We start from the raw sequence: 26,008 nt of genomic DNA, 5'->3' as shown, positions 1-26,008 counted from the left end.
CACAATCACCACCATGTGTGCGGCATGGAGTGCGATCACAACCCGATCGGCTAGGCCGCCTCAACTAAGACATCATCCTTTTATATCAATCATCCCATTTCATACCTCTTTTACATATTTTTATTTCATTGGCACTAGTGGTCACAATTGTAATATCCCTTTTTATATGGCGTGTTAGACGAATTCCATATTTCATATTTTGTGCTCACCTTTTCACTTTCAACCATCATCATGGATGTTCAACAACAAGGCATTTATGATCAAGAAACTAAGCATACATATGAGCAAACAAGAGTCTTAAGTGCATTGAGATTTCTTACACAATTGGCATTAGCTATCATTTGAAATGCGACTTCAAGCCATAGCATTTATCTAAGCAAACAATTCTTCGAACACATTATCAAATAGCAGTACAACTTAACAAGAGAATTTGGAATACATATTGAACACAAAAGTCTCTTGACACAATGTTTATCCGGAATAATCGATTCATAACAAGTAACTTAGGACTTACAATTACATTGTAGGGTTCGATTCTAAGGGAAGCGTTTAGCCAACATACGTCACTTAAGCTTCCTTAGACCCTAAAATGTCCGAAATTCTTAGGAACATCGATCTATTTTAGAAATGTAACAAATTGAACTAAAATTAAGAAGATGATTATGGTCTAGCTCATTCAAACATTTTATCAAACACTAGGTGTGCATTAAGGATTCAAGGTCCTTTTATGGAGGATTCCATCACCCCCACAACACAGGCTTTGCCATTATTAGCTCAACAATCTCCCTACACCCCTTGATAATAGATGCGTGCAAAATAAACAACTCCCATACCCATGAATTATCTTACTAATTGCCCATTTCTTGTTAAATTTCGAAATTAAGGGTTAGGGTGTAGAATCCTACCTCTAGGATGAAAACCTAGTGTGATTTCCTTGTTAATATTCCAAGATTTGAGTAAGAATTGGTGGATGAAGCTTAGGAACTCCCTTTCTCACTATATTTCATTCCCTCTCTCTAGAAATATATGTTTTTTCCCCTTTAAAATGATCCCCAAGGGTGTTTTATTACAATGGGGTTGGGTTCAAAAATTAGAAACATAGCAGCCCTGACAAAGGTCACGGGGTTGCGGTTGCATATGCGACCGCATAATACTTCTACAATCCGCGAAATGGGACACGAAATGGTCCTATGTAACTGGGCACCACTGCCTCAGTATGTGGCCATTTTGTGGCCAGCAGACCCGTTCTGCGGTTGCATAATGCACCGCAGAACTCCCCTCTGAAAAATCTCCATGATGGTTCTGCGATCTTTATCTAGCCCGTGCAATTGTTTTGCGGTGACATAATTTGCTATGAAATGAAATCCAAAAGTTGCCCAGTTGACTGCCTCACTCTGCGGCCCACAAAGTGATTCTGCGTCCGCATAGTGGGCCGCAAAAATGCCTTTTTCTGCCAAGCATTTTCCTTCAATTCCCTAGCGTACTGTTCAACCCAAAATGTCCGTACCACGATCATTAACACATACGCCTACCTCGTCACCACGAAACACCGGGTTTTAGGTATAATTTTATGGGGCCTTACAATGAGTCTCTCAAATTCACTTAATTGTTAGTTCAATTATTTAGTAGAAACTCCTCTCTTGATTAAGTCTCAACTTCACAAGATGAACCAATTTAAGCTTTCTGAAGATATGCAATAATGCGTAGTAGATTGGTCTTTAGGATAACTTCTCTCGATTATCCTCCTAACTAGGTTTAATCAATGATTCAACTTGACTCTTTTGATTGCTAAGAATAATTAATGAACTCAACCAACAATACAATGCAACGACATAACAAGTTATGCCTTTCTCGATTACATGAACAAGTGAATATAGATGCAACAATTAAATCATCCAAAATTGCTTCAATACATAACACTAGAGTTGTAATCCACAATCAATCATCAATACACCAAATCCATCAAACCCTAAAGAGAACTACTCCATAAATATAATTAAAAGATAGGAAAGCATAAACTCAATCCAAACTCGGATCTTGAGTGAGGAAGGAATGATGAAATCCTTGTGCTTTTGCTTCTCCAACTCCTCTCTAACTTCCTTCGGTCTAAAGTATGTCAAAAGTCCAGAAAATAACGTTTTTCCATGTATTTATACCAAGTAGAGTCGGGCTTAGACAAAATCTACCTTTCCATGTATTGCTTTTTATGCATCGCACTATGCGTAGCAGGGCGTGTAGCATAAGTTCTTTTTCCTGAAAGACAACAAAAACTCAGTCTTTGAACTTTGTAAATTTCTGACATACTTTTACCATGATGCGTCGCATTGTGCGTCGCATTGTGCATCGCACTAGTGCATTTTTCAGCAGTTGATTCTTCCTTTAATTTTGACGTCTACAAGTGATCCTCGACTCCCGAATACAATCTCGACTTACTTCTTTGGGCTTTTACTTAGACTTCAAAGCTCTAAATAGTTTGAATTATTTCCACAATATCTACATAACTCGGAATCACTCCTACAAGGTATAAAACACACAATAAGTGCAAAACACTAACAATTAAAGCTCAAACACAATTAAAGTGCAGTGAATTAGAGTGCAATAAGCGACTAAAATACGAGATTATAGCATACCATCAACACACCACACTTAAACCATTATTTGTCCTCGAGCAATGAAACTACGCTTCATATATACATGACCTTTTTAAACAACTCTCCCAACTCATCATACCAAGAATATTTAAAATGGATTAAGCGCAATAACGTAACATCCACGCCTCAAGAATTGACTCACTAGTACCACAAATATTTCATAACCCGCTCATTTACTCTAACATAGAGGTCAACGATATTAGCTTTCCTTCTTGAATAAAGTGCCCTCATATAACAATAGAGAGTAGTTTCACACACAATAAAATTTAAGAACAATTAGGAACTCATGTTAGAAAGAATTCACTCACTCTTAGAAACAACATTCATATGCCACAAAATACGTACCATAGGATTGCCCGTAGTGTACTACTCTACTAATTCAGCTTATTCAGTCAAAGATAGTGTAGGAATTTCATTGGACCTCCCTATGCACTTTAATACAAACACTACAACATTCAAAACCCCACACTTTTGTCAAACCATAACTCCACCTTCACATCAATATACATTAACTCCTACTTCTTTAATAACAATTACATCAAGAGTTACAACTATCAAGGAATAATTTTCACAACAATGAACCTATTTTTCTTTTTCTTATTCAATTCAATTGGGTTTTACGTTTTCAAAACAATGCACCTTTCTCCCTATTTCAATAGTTGCACTAGTGTTATGCATTTTAGGAAGAAGGGTAAGCTGGGTCTGTGGTATATCGAGCCGTATAAGATTCTTCGACGAATTACATAGGTTGCGTATGAGTTAGAATTGCCATCTGAATTGGAATTTATCCACCCGGTATTCCATGTATATATGTTGAGGAAATGTATTGGAGACCCTTCTTGGGTCATCCCTATCTAAGATGCAAAAGTTACGGAGGATCTATCATATGAACAAGTGCCAGTGGCTATATTAGATCGACAAGTTCTCAAGCTGAGAACCAAGGATGTAGCTTCCGACAAAGTATTGTGGAGGAATAAGAATATGGAAGAAATGACACGGGAAGAATAATAGGAGATGAAGTATAAATACCCTTACCTATTCCATGTTGAAGATAACAAGGATATCAAGGGAACGCAGGATGCAATGGAAGCTGAAACGGCTCTATGAGGTAAGCAATTGCTAGAGAACACTCTTCCTTAATACAAAAGGTGATATGCAGATAATGTACATATCCATAATGCTTTGTATAGCCTTTTGAAGCCATAGGTTGGGTTTAATTGCTTTCAAGTTTTGCTACTGTCCATTTTATAGGGGAAACTTGACCGAAAATTTCCATCAGAATCCACGATGAGTTAGACTTCGATAAAGCCTTACATTCGAGGATGAATGTTCATAAGGGGGGAGGGTGTTACAACCCTTATTCGCATACGTTAGATCACGCTGTAATCTAGTCGATGTAAATTGGAGAAGATATTATCTTTGACATGATAAGAAGTTAATCCTATTGGTCTTAAATGATACAAAGGTGTATAAGAGTGGATAACAAGTATTAGAAGTTAAACGAATCAAGGATGTTGTAACCCGTATTTTCGAGTAAAACTAGAGGTGATTAATATTCCCAGGAGGTCGTGTTTTAAGGAATTTGAATCATATAATATCCATATCATAAGTCTTGAAGTCAAACGAGTTATGAAATAAAAGTCAACAAAAGTTGTCGCAACTTACGTTCATAATTTTACTTAAACTTTAGGTCAAATATTACTTAAATTTTCTCCAAATTTAACTGGAATTAAGGGGGTGATCTACCCACAAAATTGAATATCTATGAGTCTAGTTTCCAACACATTAAACTGTCTGTCGATACGATATCAGAGTAGAGAGATATTAATGAGCCTGCGCCAAGCAACTTTCTATGGGACCCACATAGGCGGTTGAGATATATTGATATATATGAGATGCATTAACCCCATTTTAACTCATTATTTTTCACTTTGTTCTTACCCTAGACACCTAAAAACTCTCTGTCAAGGTTCTCCCATGATCTAAGATATAAACTAAGGGCAAACAACACAAATCAAGTGTAGGGAATCCCGTGGCGCTAGTAAGGTTCTTGTTCTTATTGTAGTTGATGAATTTAGTGTGGCTCCAGCTAGTGTGGGAGGTTTTTTTAAGTTGTTTATGTCCTTCAAAATACTTTCTCATGTGTTTAATATTAATCCTAGGTGATTTCAAGTCTTCCAAAGTGATTCTAATGCCGAAAAACTCGAATTGATTGCTAGTTTCGCTTCCTCATTCTTGTGGCAGCATTGGAAAGATATTTCGTGGTGAATTAAGGTAAAATTGGAGTTGTTATATATGTTTCAAGGTAAGGAACCTCTTACTATACATGTATTTAAGATTTTTGAAGCTGCAGCTAAGTCCTTGAAGCTAGAACCTGTGAGTTATCTATCGAAGAGCTTGTTAGTATTGTTATTAGTTGGTGGACTGTTTTGGGTGGCCTGATATGATTGTTATTACTATGGTTTGGGCTGTTTTGTGATTTTTTTAACTTGTGGAAAGTCATATAAACAGGGGAGGTGATGTTCATTTCATCCTAAAATAGGTTGCGGTCGATATATAATAGTTACAACGCTTAAACGATAACAATAGTGTCATTTCTCTTGTTGTAGACCAAAGAGTCATAAAATTTGCATAGCTTAAGATTGGACATTATATACAAGGTATGTGAGGCTATCCCTTTCCTGCTTTTGCACGACTCCGATTGTACATAATGTTATGAACGAGCTTCCAAAAGATACTCTACTCTTAGAAGCTAGCAGAACTTACATTGTTTCCCTTCTTATGGAACGATTGATGTTGATGTTGCTTATCTTATTCTTATGTTATCAATGTTATGGTACATCCTGATTCTTATAAGATCCATGATGAAGATTTAGTCCTAATAACGTGTACGGAGGTTACCGGCCTTACGTCACTCAGAAAGGTTCAGAATGTAATTCTAATAAGTCCATCACGGATTATATTTATGTACCTATTTTACTCTACCGAGCCGCGCTATAGTAGGACGGATACAACACATATTGTGCAACCACTGATCAGTTGGGTTTTACCTAGCTCCATGTCACCAGGTATGATTCTACCGAGCCTTATGATGACCGGGTACGTTTTACCGAGCCTATTACGGCTGCATTCGATATGATGATGATGATGCCCACATAGGTGTATGCTTTAAAAGTATATGTATATATATATATATATATATATATATATATATATATATATATATCAAGCATTTCATGTTAGTAGCCCTCAGAGGCACTCAGATGTTAAAAGTTATATATTGTTTATCCCTGGTTACATTACTGTTCTTATTTATGCCTTCCTGCCTTACATACTCGGTACTTTATTCATACTGATGTCCCTTTTATTTGTGGATATTGCATGCCGTGCTGCAGGTCCTCATAGACAGGTAGACGCATCTTCCCCACCACAATAGGCTGCCATGTTCGGCGGTTATTGCCGAGATCCATTCTCCGGACTTATTGTGGCTTGGTATGCATTTTTGTTATAAACATTATGGGTATGTCGGGGCCCTGTTCTAGCAATGTTGCGGCACTTATGTTCCTCTACAGGCTCATAGACATGTCTCGACTCATATATAGTTTGGATTGCCTTGTCGGCTAATTTTTGATGTATGGTCTCTCATGACAGCTTGTCCGCTCGTGCCTTATATATAGCTTCATGACAGCCTTGTCAGCATATGTTATGTATGGTCATGCCATTATCTATCATTGTTGGCTATTTATGATTCATGTCTACCATTTATATTGATGTCGCCGGCCCTTTTAGGTATTAAGAAAGGTTAGATAAATTGTACGTTGATTAAAATATATGTTGGTGCTCGACAGGTATGGTCCGGGTGCTAGTCATGGCCCTTCCATTTGGGTCGTGACACCCGACCAAAAGTACAAAATCCGAACACCTATTCGATAATTAGTCCAACCATACAAGAATTACTCAAATTCGACCTCAAATCGCCTTTCAAAACTCAAAATATTAATCTAGGAAGTTTCTACCATGTGTCCCCAAATTTCCAACTCAAATCCCTATTTAGATGATGAAAATAGTAATAAATTCATGTAATATAGACCAATTCGGGTTAGAATCACTTATCCCAACGATTTTCTTGAAAATCCCTCGAAAGGTTGCCTCACACCGAGCTCTTTAGGTCCAAAATATGAAATATGAGAAGAACCATCGATTTGAAACTTTATTCTGCTGCCTAGTGATTTACACATCACGATCGCGAAATTTCCTTCGGGATTGCGAAGAAAAAAAAAATGTTTCCCTCACAAAATGGCCTACGTGAACACACTACCCAGGTCGCGAATGCGATGAATAAAATTCCATAGCTTTGCGATCGCGTTCACACACATGCGATCACGCAGAGTAACTCATCAGCCTTCCCAGGTCTCCTCTTTCTTCATCGCGAACACGGAACCACTCACACATTCGTGATTCACTGCCTCTCCAACCGTCGCGATCGTGACCTCAATCACGCGATCGTATAGAACAAAAATCCACCAGTGCCAACCGAATCTTCCCGATAGCGGTATCCCACTCGCGATCGTGTATAAGGAAACCAGTAGAAGCAGATTTAGCAGTCTTCAATGTTCCGAAATGCGCCAAACATGGTCCGAATTACTCCCAAGGCCTTCGGGACCTCAACTAGACATATAAAGAAGTCCTAAATCATCCTACAAACATGGTCAAAGCATGAAATCACATCAAACAACACTAGAACCATGAATCGTGCATAGATTCAAACCTAAGAAACTTATGAACTTTCGAATTTCAAAACTAATGTTGATTCATACAAAAACACCTCCGATTGACTTCGAATTTTGCACACAAGTCTTAAATGACAACACAGACCTATTCCAACTTTCGAAATCGGATTCCGGCCCCGATATCAAGAAAGTCAACTCCTTGTCAAACATTCCAAATCTTCCAACTTTCGCCAATTCATGCTGAAACGACATACGGACCTCCAAATTAACATCCTGACATGCTCCTAAGTCTAAAATCGCCATATGGAGCTATTGTAGCGTCAAAACCCCATTTCAGAGTCCTCTATATAAAAGTCAAACTACGGTGAACTCTTTCAACGTAAATTCTCCAACTTAGGGACTATGTGTCCCATTTCACTCCGAAACTCAACCGGAACCAAAACAAATCACTCCGGCAAGTTACATAACCACAATATAAGATAGACGAGGCAATAAATAGGGGAGCGAGGCTAAAATTCAAAAAGACCGGTCGGCTCGTTACATCCTTCCCTCTTAAAACAAACGTTCGTCCTTGAACGAGTATAGAGACATACCTGAAGTGGTGAAAAGATGAGAATAACAGCTATGCATACCATGCTCGGTCTCCCACGTTGCCTCCTTGACTGGTTGACCCCTCGACTGAACCTTCACTGAAGCAATATTCTTCGACCTCAACTTTTGAATCTGCCTATCCAAAATGGCCCCCGACTCTTCAACATAAGACAAATCTGTGTCCAACTGGAGTGAGCTGAAATCCAACACATGAGACGGATCGCCATCATACTTCTAGAGCATAGAAACATGGAATACTGGATGAACTGTAGGTAGATTAGGTAGTAGTGCAAGCCTGTAAGACACTTCTCCAACCCTCTAAACAATCTTAAAAGGTCCGGTATACTTGGGGCTCAACTTGACCTTATTTTCGAACCTCATAACACCTTTCAAAGGCGAAACTCGGAGCAAGACCCGCTCCCCAACTATGAATGCAATGTCACAAACCTTCGGATCAGCATAACTCTTCTGTCTAGATTAGGCTTTACGAAGTCGATCTTGAATCAATTTAACCTTTTCCAAAGCATCCTGCACCAATTTTGTACCCAATAGCCTAGCCTCATCCGGATCAAACCAACCCACCGGAGACGACACCACCCCCATATGAGGCCTCATACGGAGCCATCTAAATGCTCGATTGGTAGTTGTTGTAGGAAAACTCTGCAAGTAGCAAGAACTGATCCCAAGAACCCCCAAATCTCATCATACATGCACGGAGTATATCCTCCAATTTCTCAACTTGCGTTCCTAACTCACGATGTACATCCTTCCAGAACTATGATATAAACTCCTACCCCAATCAGAGATGATAGATATTGGCACGCCATGAAGTCTGACCATCTCGCGAATATAAACCTAAGCCAGCTGCTCTGACGAATAAGTAGTCACCACTGGAATGAAATGAGCTGACTTGGTCAACCTATCCACAATCACCTGTACCCATTGAACTTCCTCTGAGTCAGTGGGAATACAACAAAAAAATCCGTAGTAACCCGCTCCCACTTCCACTATGGACTCTCTAACCTCTGAAGCAACTTACCTGGCCGTTGATGCTCATACTTTGTCTGCTGACAACTTAGACACCGAGTTACATACTCCACTATGTCTTTCTTCATACTCGTCCACCAATAGTGCTACCTTAAGTTCTGATACATATTGGCCGATCAACTCACGCAAACCATCTACATTGGGCAGACATAGCCTGCCCTGTATCCATAATACACCGTCATCCCCAATAGTGACCTCCTTGGCATCGCCATACTGAACCGTGTCCTTGAGGTCAAGAAGATGGGGGTCATCATAATGACACTCTCTGATATGATAATATAGAGAAGAACGAGAAACCACACAAGCCAAAAAATGATTCGACTCCGAAATATCCAATCTAACAAACTGGTTGCCCACGGCTTGAACATCCAATGCTAATGGCCTCTCCGCTGCCAGTTGATATGCTAAATTGTGCAAGCTCTCGGACTTTTGACTCAAGGAATCAACCATCATATTAGCCTTCCCGAGATGATACAAAATGGTGATATCATAGTCATTAAGAAATGCTAACCACCTCCGCTGATGCAAGTTAAGATCTTTCTATTTTAACAAATGATGTAGACTCCGGTGGTCGGTACAGACCTCACAAGGGATACCGTATAAATAGTGATGCCAAATCTTTAAGGCATGAACAATAGCTGCTAACTAAAGGTCATGGACATGTTAGTTCTTCTTATGCACCACCAGTTGTCTAGACGCATAGGCAATCACCCTACCATCCTACATCAATACCGCACTGAGGCCAATATGCGACGCATCACAGTACACAGTATAAGACCCCGAACCCCGTAGGCAACACCATCATTGGGGTTGTAGTCAAAGCAGTCTTGAGCTTTTGTAAGCTCTCTTCACACTCCTCAGTCCACCTGAACGGAGCACCTTTCTGGGTCAATATGGTCATATGTGCAACAATAGATGAGAAACCCTCTACGAATCGACGGTAATATCCTGCCTAACTAAGAAAAATCCGGATTTCAGTTATTGGAGACAGTCTCGGCCAACTCTGCACTGCTTCAATCTTTTTCGAATCTACCTTGATCCTTTCACTCGACACTACATGGCCAAAAAATCCACTGAATCAAGTTTCACACCTTGAAAATTTTGCATATAACTTCTTTTATCTTAAGGTCTAAAGCACGGTCCTCAGGTGCTGGTCATGCATATACCACAATGATGAACGAGTACACACTTGTCAGTCTAAATTTAGCTCGTGTACACACTCGTCACTTTTCGTACACGGCTCACATCAAAATTATCACGAAACAACACCAATCCTACGGGAAAATCCTCCCACACAAAGTTAGGCAAAAGACTTACCTCAAATACGCTAGCTCAATCCACTAGTAGGCCTTTCCCTCGATAATTCTACTCTAAATGGCTCGAATCTAGCCAAAACAACTTCATACCATAAATATAAACTATAGGAAGCTAATTCGAATAATAAAGTTATGATCTTTGCAAAGAAATAAAAAGTCAACTCAAAATGTCAACCAGGGCCCGCGTCTCGGAACCCAACCAAAATTACAAAATATGAATAGGTTTAGTCGATAATCAGTCCAACCATATAAGAATTACTCAAATCCGACCTCAAATCTCCTTTCAAAACTCAAAACTTTAGTCTAGGAAGTTTCTACTAATTAGATGATGAAAATATTAATAGATTCATCTAATATAGACCAATCCAAGTTAGAATCACTTACCCCAATAATTTTCTTGAATATCCCTCGAAGAGTCACCTCACACCGAGCTCTCTGGGTCCAAAATATGAAATATGAGAAGAACCCTCAATCTGAAACTTTATTCTGCTGCCTAGTGATTTACACATCCCGATCGCTGAAATTTCTTCGCGACCGCGAAGAACAGAAATGCTGCCCTCACAAAATTGCCTATGCGAACACACTACCCAGGTGATGTGCCGTAGAATTTCGGCACATTTGATACCAATTACATAGACCTTAGCTCAACTTTCAATGTATATTTAGTTAATTCTTATGAAGTTTTGGTGTTTTGCAGTGCATGAGGCTTAAGGACCTATAAACATGGAAAAGAAGTCAAAAAGCCCCAAAAGGGCAGAAATGATGCAAGTATGCGGTCGCATAAAGCATATGCGGACCGCATAACCATCGCATACTGAAGCAGATTTTTGGTTAACTGAAGAGGAGAAAATGAGATCCATTATGCGGTCGCATAACGATTATGCAAACTGCATAGTGAATGCATAACTGAAATCAAGAAAGCTGAGAAGAACTTCTGCAGAGGAATATACGGTCGCATAATGGATATGCGGACCGCATAATTGAAATGCGGTCAAGAGCTGGGTTTGGATACATGAGATTATGCGATGATTTCGAAGAATATGCGGACCGCATACGTGATCTGCGACCAGTATGCGATCGCATAAATGCTCTGCAGGGTTATGTTTGTCCAATTTTGGCTCCGACTTTAGCCCACTATAAATAGATTTATTAAGGTTTTTATGGGGCAGCTGAGTCAGAAAAATAGACTACTTTTAAAGCATTGAATGTATCATTGCTTTGGAGACTTTTGAAGAAAGGATCTTGTATCTTTGTAAGATTTATGACTTTATTTATCTCTTTGTTCTTAGATTTCAGTATGAGTAGCTAGTTTTAATTACTAGGGTTGTGGACCCTAGATGGGTGTAATGTTAATGGGTGTTTAACATTGAATATATATATATAAAGGTTGGTTGATATTTATTCACTTCTCATTCTTCATTTAGTGTTGGTGGTTGCAAACATTAACAAATGTCATTTTACTCTTTCTTTACTTGGAAAAGTGGGTTAGGGTTTGGTAGGAGTGAATATCAAAAACTCAAGACTTTAAACATTATTTAATAGAATCGCTTAGGAATAAATGGATTCTATTTGGCATATATTGATTATTCCTAATTGCAACTCTTTTATATTTGGAAAAATCATAAAGAGGAAATACTACTCAACTATTGGAAAACATTGAGTAGTCATTTAGAAATTATTTGCATATAAAAGGATCTCCCATTAGAAATATATCATATTAATACCGATAGCATTACATTCCATTGAAGGGGACACAACCTTGGTTTCTTTAATCAAATTAATTACAATCTCACAATATTATACTTGTCTTCATTTCACTCAATTACAACACTCTTTTAGCTAACGGAATAGAATTATGATTTAAGTCAAGTTTCACACTACTCAAGTAACCTTTTCACACCTATTCCCTATGGGATTCGACCCCAACCTAGTTGGATTATTATATTTGGCATTGACCGCTTTACACTATTTATTAAGGTGTAATTGGAGCGTATCAAATTTTGGCATCATTGCCGGGGAATACTGTTTTGATATTACTAGTTAATGTGTCCTTTACATCACGTATTTTTCTATTCCATCACAATTTGCTTGCTTTGCTTGGTGTGCTAGATAATTATGGCAGAGTATGACGAAGAAGAGAATCCTTTTGCGGATATAGATGAGTACATCGAGGACACAAATGCCAATGTCCCTCCGCAAGTTGATGCTACTACCTTCATGGTGGAACATGACTTGATCCTAATGCTTAAAGCAGAGGGGATTTTCAGGAATTATACCGATGATGATCTGACACAACATCTTAGAAACTTCTTGGGTATGTGTGTGATGCACAAACAGAACAACGTGTCAGATGATTCCCTAAGACTGAGGGTATTCAAGTACTCACTAGCTGGATAGTCAAGGAAATGGAATCAAAATCTACCACCACACTCCATTCACTCTTGGCCTGAACTAGTCTGTGCTTTCCTAGCCAAATGGTTCCTACAAAGCAAGAAATCTGAGCTCAGAGATAAAATTTTCTTCTTCAAGCAACTACCGGGGGAACACCTACATGAGGCATGGGATCGGTTCAAGCTATATCTAGTGAGGTCACCGAATCATGGTTTTCCGGACACAATCCTATTAGAAAAGTTTTACATGGGTTTGGATCCGTTGAACCAATCCATATCAAAGAATGCGACGGATGGAGCTTTTATGGACAAAACATTCACAAGGATCACACAAATTCTCGACAAGATCTCATAACACAATCAAGCTTGGCACTAGGAATATACCATGGGTGGAATTGCATACGGCACTCCCTCTTTGACCAACATGATTAAGGAAAACCAAGGGAGAGATCAAGTAATTGCCGGGCTTGCCACCAACATTAATGTGTTAACCAAGATGTTCACTGAAAACCAAACAAAAAAGGTAAATGTTGTGGAAGATGTGCAACCCTTGTCAAACGAAGATTGCGAGAAGTCAAACTATATCCATAATTCTCAAGGTGGTTACCAAAGACAATCCTACCAAGGTCTTGGACAACAAAGTCAATGGAGGCCTAACCTGTAAGGGCAAGGCCATCAACAGTGGCGAAATGATCAAAGTGGTTCAAGTCAAGGTAATTGGAGCAACAACAACAACAACAACTATGAAAACCGGAGTTGAAACCCCTATATTCCACCAAAGGGGCAATACTCTAACCCTTTGCATTGGAGGGAAGGTTCTTCGAGTGAGTCAAAATTGTAGAACATGCTTGAAAGAGTATTGAAAAATCAAGAAAGAAACGACACTTTAATGAAGAACATGGCCGAACTTGTGGGATCACACACCGCATCCATACAAAAGCTAGAAATACAAATGAGAGACCTGTCAAAAGAGCAAAATCCACATAGAAATGCGCACTCCCAAGTGACACTATTGCGAACCCAAAAGGTAATGGGAGTAGCCCGACTTCTCATTGTATGGCAATTACAACTCGAAGCGGAAAGATACTTCAAGGAGAGAATGAACAATTAGTTGAAGTGGATGATCTTGAACAAGAGGGTGAGGCACAAATTGAGGTGCCAGTTGCTATTGAAGTTGAAAAGCTCCCAAAAGAAGTGAAAGTCCAAGAAGCGAACCGTGAAAAGGTAAAAGAAAAAGTAAAAGAGGCACCAAAAGCTCTAGCACCAATTCCTAAACGCCCCCCCCACCCATTCCGTTCCCTCAAAGACTTGCTATGAGAGTTGATGACAACAAACTTGAGAAATTCTATGACATTCTCAAGCAATTATCGGTGAACATCCTATTTGTGGAGGCATTTCAAGAGATGCCGGGTTTTGCTAAATACTTGAAGGACCTGATAACCAAGAAGAGAACCACCAAGAATGAAGTGGTGAATGTGACTCACCGGGTTAGTTCTATCATTGCAACAACTACCGTTCAAAAGAAATAAGATCCGGGAGCCTTCACCATTTCCTGAACTATTGGTTTGTGAGATTTTGCAAGGGCTGTTTGTGATAATGGGGCTAGCATTAATTTGATGCATCTTGCTATTTACAAGCAAGCGGGGTTACATATGCCTAGGACTACAAGCATGAGGTTGCAAATGGTCGATCGTTCAATCAAAAGAGCATTGGGGATTGTTGAAGATGTCCTTGTGAAACTGGGAGAGTTGCTCCTTCCTGCTGATTTTGTGATCCTTGACCGTGTTGTTGATAAAGAAATCCCTATCATCTTTGGGAGACTATTCCTTGCTACCGGAAGAGCACTTATGGATTCAGAACGAAATGAGATCAAGTTTCGATTTAATGACTAAGAGGTAACCTTCATAGCAAGTAAGGGTATGAAGTTGCCACATGCATATGAAAGCCTATCAGTCATTGATGTTGTGGATGAGGTAGAAGAAGCAATTGAGATGAAGATGGAAGAAGAATTCCTTGGTGAGGCTCTGGTGGCTGTATTGGTGAATTTTGATGCTGAAGAAACCAAGTGAAAACGAGTCAAAAAGGAGCTAAAATGGACAAATGAAATCTGCCTAGTGAATTATCCTTCGCGAACGCGAAGCATCAGGACAACAAGCCTTCGCAAACGCGAGACTTTGTACGCGAAGGCGAAGAAGGAGGAAGCAAACCTTCGCGATTGCGAAGGAAAAGACGCGAACATGAAGAAGCAGGAGACAAACCTCTGCGAACGTGAAGAAGCAGAAATCAAACCTTCGCGAATGTGTAGTATTGTTCGCGAACACGAAGAAGAAACTGGGCGGAAAAAAACTGGGCAGTTATGGAATTTCATGATTTTGACCCCAAACCATTTAATAGACGACCTAACTCATTTGTAAGACATCTTTGGTAGATCTTTTGGCTTATTTTTCAATTCCTACACTAGAGAAGACAAAGTTTGGAGCTAGGGTTCTTGCACACACACCTGGGGCTTGAAGATTTGATGCTTTTGGTTGAGAATTTCTTACTCACTTATACTTATTTCTTTATTTTCTTGCTTTGTATTGAATATTTAAGTGTGTAGTATTTTTTCCAACACTTGAATCTTGTTTATGGGAATATTCATATTTAAAGTGTGGCTTAAATACCTTGTTGTGCTTATGTATTGAACGGTTTTTATTTATTATGAAGTGAGCTATTGTTTCTTTAATTATTCTTGTTCTTGAATGTCTCCAAAGGGATTAGCTAACCCCAGGAGTCGCCCATTCACTTCGGATTAATTTTGGGAAAAATAATTCGGGGTTGGGAAAGATTAATTAACAAGAACTTGAGGCGTTAACCCTCACTTTATAGATTGTACCTAGGGATAGGAATGGACTACTTGTAGCCATATTCGGGTGTGCTTAATCTCTTTATTGTTTTAGGGATAATTCAAGTAGGAAGACTTGTTAGTTTTCGAGAGAAGCAAATATAGAATTATTATCCGAGGCTAATAAATAATAAACTCACTCATATTTATAAAATTGTGAAATATGTTGGGTCGTTACTTGAGTGTAATTCCCGATGCATCAATACTTGTAGCCATTGATCATTTAATTGGCTTTCTAGGTTAGTTTACATTTTCGCATTTAGCAATAATAGTTTCCCCACAATCATTCTAAGTGTTTGGCATTGCATAATAAGTGATAATTCACCTACATTCCTAATCGCCTACATATTGTTCTCTGTGAGATTCGACCGCGACTCATAGTTGGGTAAATTATATTGCATGTGACCGTGACCATTTACTTTTTAGTAGTGGATTTGGATGCCATCAAAATTGGCGTCGTTGCCGGGGAACAATTTGGCGTAATTTAGGTTGTTTGAGAAATAAGTGTAAGTGCTATGGTCCAAACTTGTCAATATTTCTATAATTATCTTTCTTACCTTGGTCTATTTTTCTTATTTGTTTCTTGTTTATTTTTTTAGTTTTAAAAAGAAAAATAAATGGCATCATATAATGAAAATTGGTCGGATGGTAGTTTTGATAAGTTGGTATTTTACCTACTTATCTCTTCTTGATACTTAGGCTTTTGTATGATTTTGTTGAGAAACTAAGGAATTTATTGAGGGTTTATTGGCATATTTCAGGTATAAAGTGATTTAGAAGTGATGGTGAAGAAACTAAGTGAAAACGAGTCAAAAGGGAGCTAAAATGGACAGAGGAAATCTGCCCAGTGAATTACCCTTCGCGAACGCGAAGGGTTAGATGCGAACGCGAAGCATCAGGACAACAAGCCTTCGCGAAGGAGAGACTTTGTACGTGAACGCAAAGAACGAGGAAGCCAACCTTCGCGAACGCGAAGGTATACTCGTGAGCGCGAAGAAGTAGGAGACAAACCTTCGCGAACACGAGGGAGATTTTGCGAACGTGAAGAAGCAGAAATCAAACCTTCGCGAATGTGTAGTATTGTTCGCGAACACGAAGAAGAAACTGGGCGGAAAAAAACTGGGCAGTTATGGAATTTCACGATTTTGACCCCAAACCATTTAATAGACGACCTAACTCATTTGTAAGACATCTTTGGTAGATCTTTTGGCTTATTTTTCAATTCCTACACTAGAGAAGACAAAGTTTGGAGCTAGGGTTCTTGCACACACACCTGGGGCTTGAAGATTTGATGCTTTTGGTTGAGAATTTCTTACTCACTTATACTTATTTCTTTATTTTCTTGCTTTGTATTGAATATTTAAGTGTGTAGTATTTTTTCCAACACTTGAATCTTGTTTATGGGAATATTCATATTTAAAGTGTGGCTTAAATACCTTGTTGTGCTTATGTATTGCACGGTTTTTATTTATTATGAAGTGAGCTATTGTTTCTTTAATTATTCTTGTTCTTGAATGTCTCCAAAGGGATTAGCTAACCCCAGGAGTCGCCCATTCACTTTGGATTAATTTTGGGAAAAATAATTCGGGGTTGAGAAAGATTAATTAACAAGAACTTGAGGCGTTAACCCTCACTTTATAGATTCTACCTAGGGATAGGAATGGACTACTTGTAGCCATATTCGGGTGTGCTTAATCTCTTTATTGTTTTAGGGATAATTCAAGTAGGAAGACTTGTTAGTTTTCGAGAGAAGCTAATATAGAATTATTATCCGAGGCTAATAAATAATAAACTCACTCATATTTATAAAATTGTGAAATATGTTGGGTCGTTACTTGAGTGTAATTCCCGATGCATCAATACTTGTAGCCATTGATCATTTAATTGGCTTTCTAGGTTAGTTTACATTTTCGCATTTAGCAATAATAGTTTCCCCACAATCATTCTAAGTGTTTGGCATTGCATAATAAGTGATAATTCACCTACATTCCTAATCGCCTACATATTGTTCTCTGTGAGATTCGACCGCGACTCATAGTTGGGTAAATTATATTGCATGCGACCGTGACCATTTACTTTTTAGTAGTGGATTTGGATGCCATCAAAATTGGCATCGTTGCCGGGGAACAATTTGGCATAATTTAGGTTGTTTGAGAAATAAGTGTAAGTGCTATGGTCCAAACTTGTCAATATTTCTATAATTATCTTTCTTACCTTGGTCTATTTTTCTTATTTGTTTCTTGTTTATTTTTTTAGTTTTAAAAAGAAAAATAAATGGCATCATATAATGAAAATTGGTCGGATGGTAGTTTTGATAAGTTGGTATTTTACCTACTTATCTCTTCTTGATACTTAGGCTTTTGTATGATTTTGTTGAGAAACTAAGGAATTTATTGAGGGTTTATTGGCATATTTCAGGTATAAAGTGATTTAGAAGTGATGGTGAAGAAACCAAGTGAAAACGAGTCAAAAGGGAGCTAAAATGGACAGAGGAAATCTGCCCAGTGAATTACCCTTCGCGAACGCGAAGGGTTAGATGCGAACGCGAAGCATCAGGACAACAAGCCTTCGCGAAGGAGAGACTTTGTACGTGAACGCAAAGAACGAGGAAGCCAACCTTCGCGAACGCGAAGGTATACTCGTGAGCGCGAAGAAGTAGGAGACAAACCTTCGCGAACACGAGGGAGATTTTGCGAACGTGAAGAAGCAGAAATCAAACCTTCGCGAATGTGTAGTATTGTTCGCGAACACGAAGAAGAAACTGGGCGGAAAAAAACTGGGCAGTTATGGAATTTCACGATTTTGACCCCAAACCATTTAATAGACGACCTAACTCATTTGTAAGACATCTTTGGTAGATCTTTTGGCTTATTTTTCAATTCCTACACTAGAGAAGACAAAGTTTGGAGCTAGGGTTCTTGCACACACACCTGGGGCTTGAAGATTTGATGCTTTTGGTTGAGAATTTCTTACTCACTTATACTTATTTCTTTATTTTCTTGCTTTGTATTGAATATTTAAGTGTGTAGTATTTTTTCCAACACTTGAATCTTGTTTATGGGAATATTCATATTTAAAGTGTGGCTTAAATACCTTGTTGTGCTTATGTATTGCACGGTTTTTATTTATTATGAAGTGAGCTATTGTTTCTTTAATTATTCTTGTTCTTGAATGTCTCCAAAGGGATTAGCTAACCCCAGGAGTCGCCCATTCACTTCGGATTAATTTTGGGAAAAATAATTCGGGGTTGGGAAAGATTAATTAACAAGAACTTGAGGCGTTAACCCTCACTTTATAGATTCTACCTAGGGATAGGAATGGACTACTTGTAGCCATATTCGGGTGTGCTTAATCTCTTTATTGTTTTAGGGATAATTCAAGTAGGAAGACTTGTTAGTTTTCGAGAGAAGCTAATATAGAATTATTATCCGAGGCTAATAAATAATAAACTCACTCATATTTATAAAATTGTGAAATATGTTGGGTCGTTACTTGAGTTTAATTCCCGATGCATCAATACTTGTAGCCATTGATCATTTAATTGGCTTTCTAGGTTAGTTTACATTTTCGCATTTAGCAATAATAGTTTCCCCACAATCATTCTAAGTGTTTGGCATTGCATAATAAGTGATAATTCACCTACATTCCTAATCGCCTACATATTGTTCTCTGTGAGATTCGACCGCGACTCATAGTTGGGTAAATTATATTGCATGCGACCGTGACCATTTACTTTTTAGTAGTGGATTTGGATGCCATCAAAATTGGCATCGTTGCCGGGGAACAATTTGGCATAATTTAGGTTGTTTGAGAAATAAGTGTAAGTGCTATGGTCCAAACTTGTCAATATTTCTATAATTATCTTTCTTACCTTGGTCTATTTTTCTTATTTGTTTCTTGTTTATTTTTTTAGTTTTAAAAAGAAAAATAAATGGCATCATATAATGAAAATTGGTCGGATGGTAGTTTTGATAAGTTGGTATTTTACCTACTTATCTCTTCTTGATACTTAGGCTTTTGTATGATTTTGTTGAGAAACTAAGGAATTTATTGAGGGTTTATTGGCATATTTCAGGTATAAAGTGATTTAGAAGTGATGGTGAAGAAACAAAGTGAAAATGAGTCAAAAGGGAGCTAAAATGGACAGAGGAAATCTGCCCAGTGAATTACCCTTCGCGAACGCGAAGGGTTAGATGCGAACGCGAAGCATCAGGACAACAAGCCTTCGCGAAGGAGAGACTTTGTACGTGAACGCAAAGAACGAGGAAGCCAACCTTCGCGAACGCGAAGGTATACTCGTGAGCGCGAAGAAGTAGGAGACAAACCTTCGCGAACACGAGGGAGATTTTGCGAACGTGAAGAAGCAGAAATCAAACCTTCGCGAATGTGTAGTATTGTTCGCGAACACGAAGAAGAAACTGGGCGGAAAAAAACTGGGCAGTTATGGAATTTCACGATTTTGACCCCAAACCATTTAATAGACGACCTAACTCATTTGTAAGACATCTTTGGTAGATCTTTTGGCTTATTTTTCAATTCCTACACTAGAGAAGACAAAGTTTGGAGCTAGGGTTCTTGCACACACACCTGGGGCTTGAAGATTTGATGCTTTTGGTTGAGAATTTCTTACTCACTTATACTTATTTCTTTATTTTCTTGCTTTGTATTGAATATTTAAGTGTGTAGTATTTTTTCCAACACTTGAATCTTGTTTATGGGAATATTCATATTTAAAGTGTGACTTAAATACCTTGTTGTGCTTATGTATTGAACGGTTTTTATTTATTATGATGTGAGCTATTGTTTCTTTAATTATTCTTGTTCTTGAATGTCTCCAAAGGGATTAGCTAACCCCAGGAGTCGCCCATTCACTTCGGATTAATTTTGGGAAAAATAATTCGGGGTTGGGAAAGATTAATTAACAAGAACTTGAGGCGTTAACCCTCACTTTATAGATTCTACCTAGGGATAGGAATGGACTACTTGTAGCCATATTCAGGTGTGCTTAATCTCTTTATTGTTTTAGGGATAATTCAAGTAGGAAGACTTGTTAGTTTTCGAGAGAAGCTAATATAGAATTATTATCCGAGGCTAATAAATAATAAACTCACTCATATTTATAAAATTGTGAAATATGTTGGGTCGTTACTTGAGTTTAATTCCCGATGCATCAATACTTGTAGCCATTGATCATTTAATTGGCTTTCTAGGTTAGTTTACATTTTCGCATTTAGCAATAATAGTTTCCCCACAATCATTCTAAGTGTTTGGCATTGCATAATAAGTGATAATTCACCTACATTCCTAATCGCCTACATATTGTTCTCTGTGAGATTCGACCGCGACTCATAGTTGGGTAAATTATATTGCATGCGACCGTGATCATTTACTTTTTATTAGTGGATTTGGATTCCATCAAAATTGGCGCCGTTGCCGGGGAACAATTTGGCGTAATTTAGGTTGTTTGAGAAATAAGCGTAAGTGCTATGGTCCAAACTTGTGAATATTTCTGTAATTATCTTACTTACCTTGGTCTATTTTTCGTGTTTGTTTCTTGTTTGTTTTTGAAAAGAAAAATAAATGGCATCATATAATGAAAATTGGTCGGAAGGTAGTTTTAATAAGTTGGTATTTTACCCACTTATCTCTTCTTGATACTTAGGGTTTTGTATGAATTTTTTGAGAAAGTAAGGAATTTATTGAGGTTTATTGGCATATTTCACGTATAAAGTGATTTAGAAGTGATGGTGAAGAAACCAAGTGAAAACGAGTAAAAAAGGAGCTAAAATGGACAAAGGAAATCTGCCCAGTGAATTACCCTTCACGAACGCGAAGGGTTAGATGCGAACGCGAAGCATCAGGACAACAAGCCTTCACGAACACGAGACTTTGTACGCGAACGCAAAGAACAAGGAATCCAACCGTCGCGAACGCGAAGGTATAGTCGCGAACGCGAAGAAGCAAGAGACAACCCTTCGCGAACACGAGGGAGATTTTGCATACGTGAAGAAGCAGAAAACAAACCTTCGCGAATGTGTAGTATTGTTCGCGAACGCGAAGAAGAAACTGGGCGGAAAAAAACTGGGCAGTTTTGGAATTTCACGATTTTGACCCCAAACAATTTAATACACGACCTAGCTCATTTGTAAGACATCTTTGGTAGATCTTTTGGCTTATTTTTTAATTCCTACACTAGATAAGACAAAGTCTGGATCTAGGGTTCTTGCACACATACATGGGGCTTGAAGAATTGATTCTTTTGGTTAAGAATTTCTTACTCACTTATGCTTATTTCTTCATTTCCTCTCTTTGTATTGAATATTTAAGTGTGTAGTATTTTTTCCAACACTTGAATCTTGTTTATGGGAATATTCATATTTAAAGTGTGGATTAAATACCTTATTGTGCTTATGTATTGAACGATTTTTATTTATTATGAAGTGAGCTATTGTTTCTTTAAATATTCTTGTTCTTGAATGTCTCCGAAGGGATTAGCTAACCCTAGGACTCGCCCATTCACTTCGGATTAATTTTAGAAAAAATAATTCAGGGTTGGGAAAGATTAATTAACAAGAACTTGAGGCGTTAACCCTCACTTTATAGATTCTACCTAGGGATAGGAATGAACTACTTGTAGCCATATTCGGGTGTGCTTAATCTCTTTGTTGTTTTAGGGATAATTCAATTAGGAAGTCTTGTTAGTCTTTGAGAGAAGCTAATATAGAATTATTATCTGAGTCTAATAAATAATAAACTCACTCATATTTATAAAATTGTAAAATATATTGGGTCGTTACTTGAGTGTAATTCACGATGCATCAATACTTTTAGCCATTGATCATTTAATTGGCTTTCTAGGTTAGTTTACATTTTCGCATTTAGCTATAATAGTTTCTCTACAATCATTCTAAGTGTTTGCCATTGCATAATAAGTGATAATTCACCTACATTCCTAATCGCCTACATATTGTTCTCTGCAGGATTCGACCTCGACTCATAGTTGGGTAAATTATATTGCATGCGACCGTGACCATTTACTTTTTAATAATGGATTTGGATGCCATCAAAATTGGCGCCGTTGCCGGGGAACAATTTGGCGTAATTTAGGTTGTTTGAGAAATAAGCATAAGTGTTATGGTCCAAACTTGTGAATATTTCTGTAATTATCTTTCTTATCTTGGTCTATTTTTCTTGTTTGTTTCTTGTTTATTTTTTTAGTTTTGAAAAGAAAAATAAATGGCATCATATAATGACTATTGGTTGGATGGTAGTTTAAATAAGTTGGTATTTTACCCACTTATCTCTTCTTGATACTTAGGGTTTTGTAAGATTATTTTGAGAAACTAAGGAATTTATTGAGGTTTATTGGCATATTTCATGTATAAAGTGATTTAGAAGTGATGGTGAAGAAACCAAGTGAAAACGAGTCAAAAAGGAGCTAAAATGGACAAAGGAAATCTGCCCAGTGAATTACCCTTCGCGAACGCGAAGGGTTAGATGCGAACGCGAAGCATCAGGACAACAAGCCTTCTCGAACACGAGACTTTGTACGCGAACGCAAAGAACAAGGAAGCCAACCTTCGCGAACGCGAAGGTATAGTCGCGAACGCGAAGAAGCAGGAGACAAACCTTCGTGAACACGAGGGAGATTTTGCATACGTGAAGAAGCAGAAATCAAACCTTCGCGAATGCGTAGTATTGTTCGCGAACGCGAAGACGAAACTGGGCGGAAAAAAAACTGGGCAGTTTTGGAATTTCACGATTTTGACTCCAAACCATTTAATACACGACCTAGCTCATTTGTAAGACATATTTGATAGATCATTTGGCTTATTTTTCAATTCCTACACTAGATAAGACAAAGTTTGGAGCTAGGGTTCTTGCACACATACCTGGGGCTTGAAGATTTGATGCTTTTGGTTGAGAATTGCTTACTCACTTATGCTTATTTCTTCATTTTCTTTCTTTGTATTGAATATTTAAGTGTGTAGTATTTTTTCCAACACTTGAATCTTCTTTATGGGAATATTCATATTTAAAGTGTGGATTAAATACCTTGTTGTGCTTATGTATTGAACGATTTTTATTTATTATGAAGTGAGCTATTGTTTCTTTAACTGTTCTTATTCTTTGAATGTCTCCAAAGGGATTAGCTAACCTTAGGACTATCTCATTCACTTCTGATTAATTTTGGGAAAAATAATTCGGGGTTGGAAAAGATTAATTAACAAGAACTTGAGGCGTTAACCCTCACTTTATAGATTCTACCTAGGGATAGGAATGAACTACTTGTAGCCATATTCGGGTGTGCTTAATCTCTTTATTATTTTAGGGATAATTCAATTACGAAGTCTTGTTCGTTTTAGAGAGAAGCTAATATATAATTATTATCCGAGGCTAATAAATAATAAACTCACTCATATTTATAAAATTGTGAAATATATTCGATCGTTACTTGAGTGTAATTCCCGATGCATCCATACTTGTAGCCATTGATTATTTTACTTGCTTTCTAGGTTAGGTTATATTTTCGTATTTAGCTATAATATTTTCTCAACAATCATTATAAGTGTTTGGCATTGCATAATAAGTAATAATTCTCCTACATTCCTAATCGCCTATATATTGTTCTTTGTGGGATTCGACCCCGACTCATAGTTGGGTAAATTATATTGCATGCGACCGTATCCATTTACTTTTTAGTAGTGGATTTGGACGTCATCAAAATTGGCGCCGTTGACGTGGAACAATTTGGCGTAATTTAGGTTGTTTGAGAAATAAGCGTAGGTGCTTTTGTCCAAACTTGTGAATATTTGTGTAATTATCTTTCTTACCTTTGTCTATTTTTCTTGTTTGTTTCTTGTATATTTTCTTAGTTTTGAAAAGAAAAAAAATAAAATCATATAATGAAAATTGGTCGGATGGTAGTTTTGATAAGTTTGTATTTTACCCACTTATAACTTCTTGATACTTAAGCTTTTGCATGATTTTGTTGAGAAACTAAGGCATTTATTGAGGTTTATTGGCATATTTAAGGTATCAAGTGATTTAGAAGTGATGGTGAAGAAACCAAGTGAAAATGAGTCAACAAGGAGCTAAAATGGACAAAGGCAATGTGCCCAGTGAATTACCCTTCGCGAACGCGAAGGGTTAGATGCGAATGCCATGCATCAGGACAACAAGCCTTTGCAAACGCGAGACTCTGTACACGAACACGAAGAAGGAGGAAGCCAACCTTCACGAACGCGAAGGTATAATCGCGAACGCGAAGGTATAATCGCGCTCGCGAAGATGCAGGAGACAAACCTTCGCGAACACGAAGGTGATTTCGTGAATGCGAAGAAGCAAAAATCAAACCTTCGCAAACGCGTAGTATTGTTCGCAAACGCGAAGAAGAAACTGGGCGGAAAAAAAATGTGCAGTTCTGGAGTTTCACAATTTTGACCCCAAACTATTTAATACACGACCTAGCTCATTTGTAAGACATCTTTGGCAGATCTTTTGGCTTATTTTTCAGTTCCTACACTAGAGAAGACAAGGTTTGGAGCTAGGGTTCTTGCACACACGTGGGGCTTGAAGATTTGATCCATTTGGTTGAGAATTTCTTACTTATTTATGCTCATTTCTTCATTTCCTTGCTTTTATTGGAAATTTAAGTGTGAAGTATGTTCTCCAGCACTTGAATCTTGTTTATGGGAATATTCATATTTAAAGTGTAGATTAAATACCTTGTTGTGCTTATGTATTGAACAATTTTTTTTTTATTATGAAGTGAGTTATTGTTTCTTTAATTATTCTTGTCTTGAATGTCTCCAAAGGGATTAGCTAACCCTAGGACTCTCCCATTCACTTCGGATTAATTTTGGGAAATCTAATTCGGGGTTTTTTGAAATATTAATTAACAATAACTTGAGGCGTTAACCCTCACTTTATAGATTCTACCTAGGGATAGGAATGAACAACTTGTAGCCGTATTCGAGTGTGCTTACTCTCTTAATTGTTTTAGGGATAATTCAATTAGGAAATCTTGTTAGTTTTTGAGAGAAGCTAATATAGAATTATTATCCGAGGCTAATAAATAATAAACTCACTCATATTTATAAATTTGTGAAACATATTGGATCGTTACTTGAGTGTAATTCCCGATGCATCCGTTCTTGTAGCCATTGATCATTTTACTTGCTTCCAAGGTTAGTTTACATTTTTGCATTTAGCTATAATATTTTCTCAACAATCATTCTATGTGTTTGGCATTGCATAATAAGTGATAATTCTCCTACATTCCTAATCGCCTACATATTGTTCTCTGTGGGATTCGACCCCGACTCATAGTTGGGTAAATTATATTGCATGCGACCGTGTTTATTTACTTTTTATATGTGGATTTGGACGTCATCAA

At 37.8% G+C, this 26,008-nt stretch overlaps 1 non-coding gene across 1 annotated transcript; it reads right to left on the bottom strand.

The window, feature by feature from the left end:
• Positions 1-12,834: 12,834 nt before the first annotated feature.
• Positions 12,835-12,941, bottom strand: LOC117278124 (small nucleolar RNA R71). Its single transcript, XR_004508444.1, has one exon. It is a non-coding gene; the product is annotated as a small nucleolar RNA R71 (small nucleolar RNA).
• Between the last annotated feature and the right edge of the window lie 13,067 nt (positions 12,942-26,008).

This window comes from Nicotiana tomentosiformis, chromosome 3, assembly GCF_000390325.3.
Source record: "Nicotiana tomentosiformis chromosome 3, ASM39032v3, whole genome shotgun sequence".
Lineage (NCBI taxonomy): Eukaryota > Viridiplantae > Streptophyta > Magnoliopsida > Solanales > Solanaceae > Nicotiana > Nicotiana tomentosiformis.
Note: the sequence above shows the minus strand (reverse complement) of the source record. Positions and strands in the feature narration are given on the sequence as shown.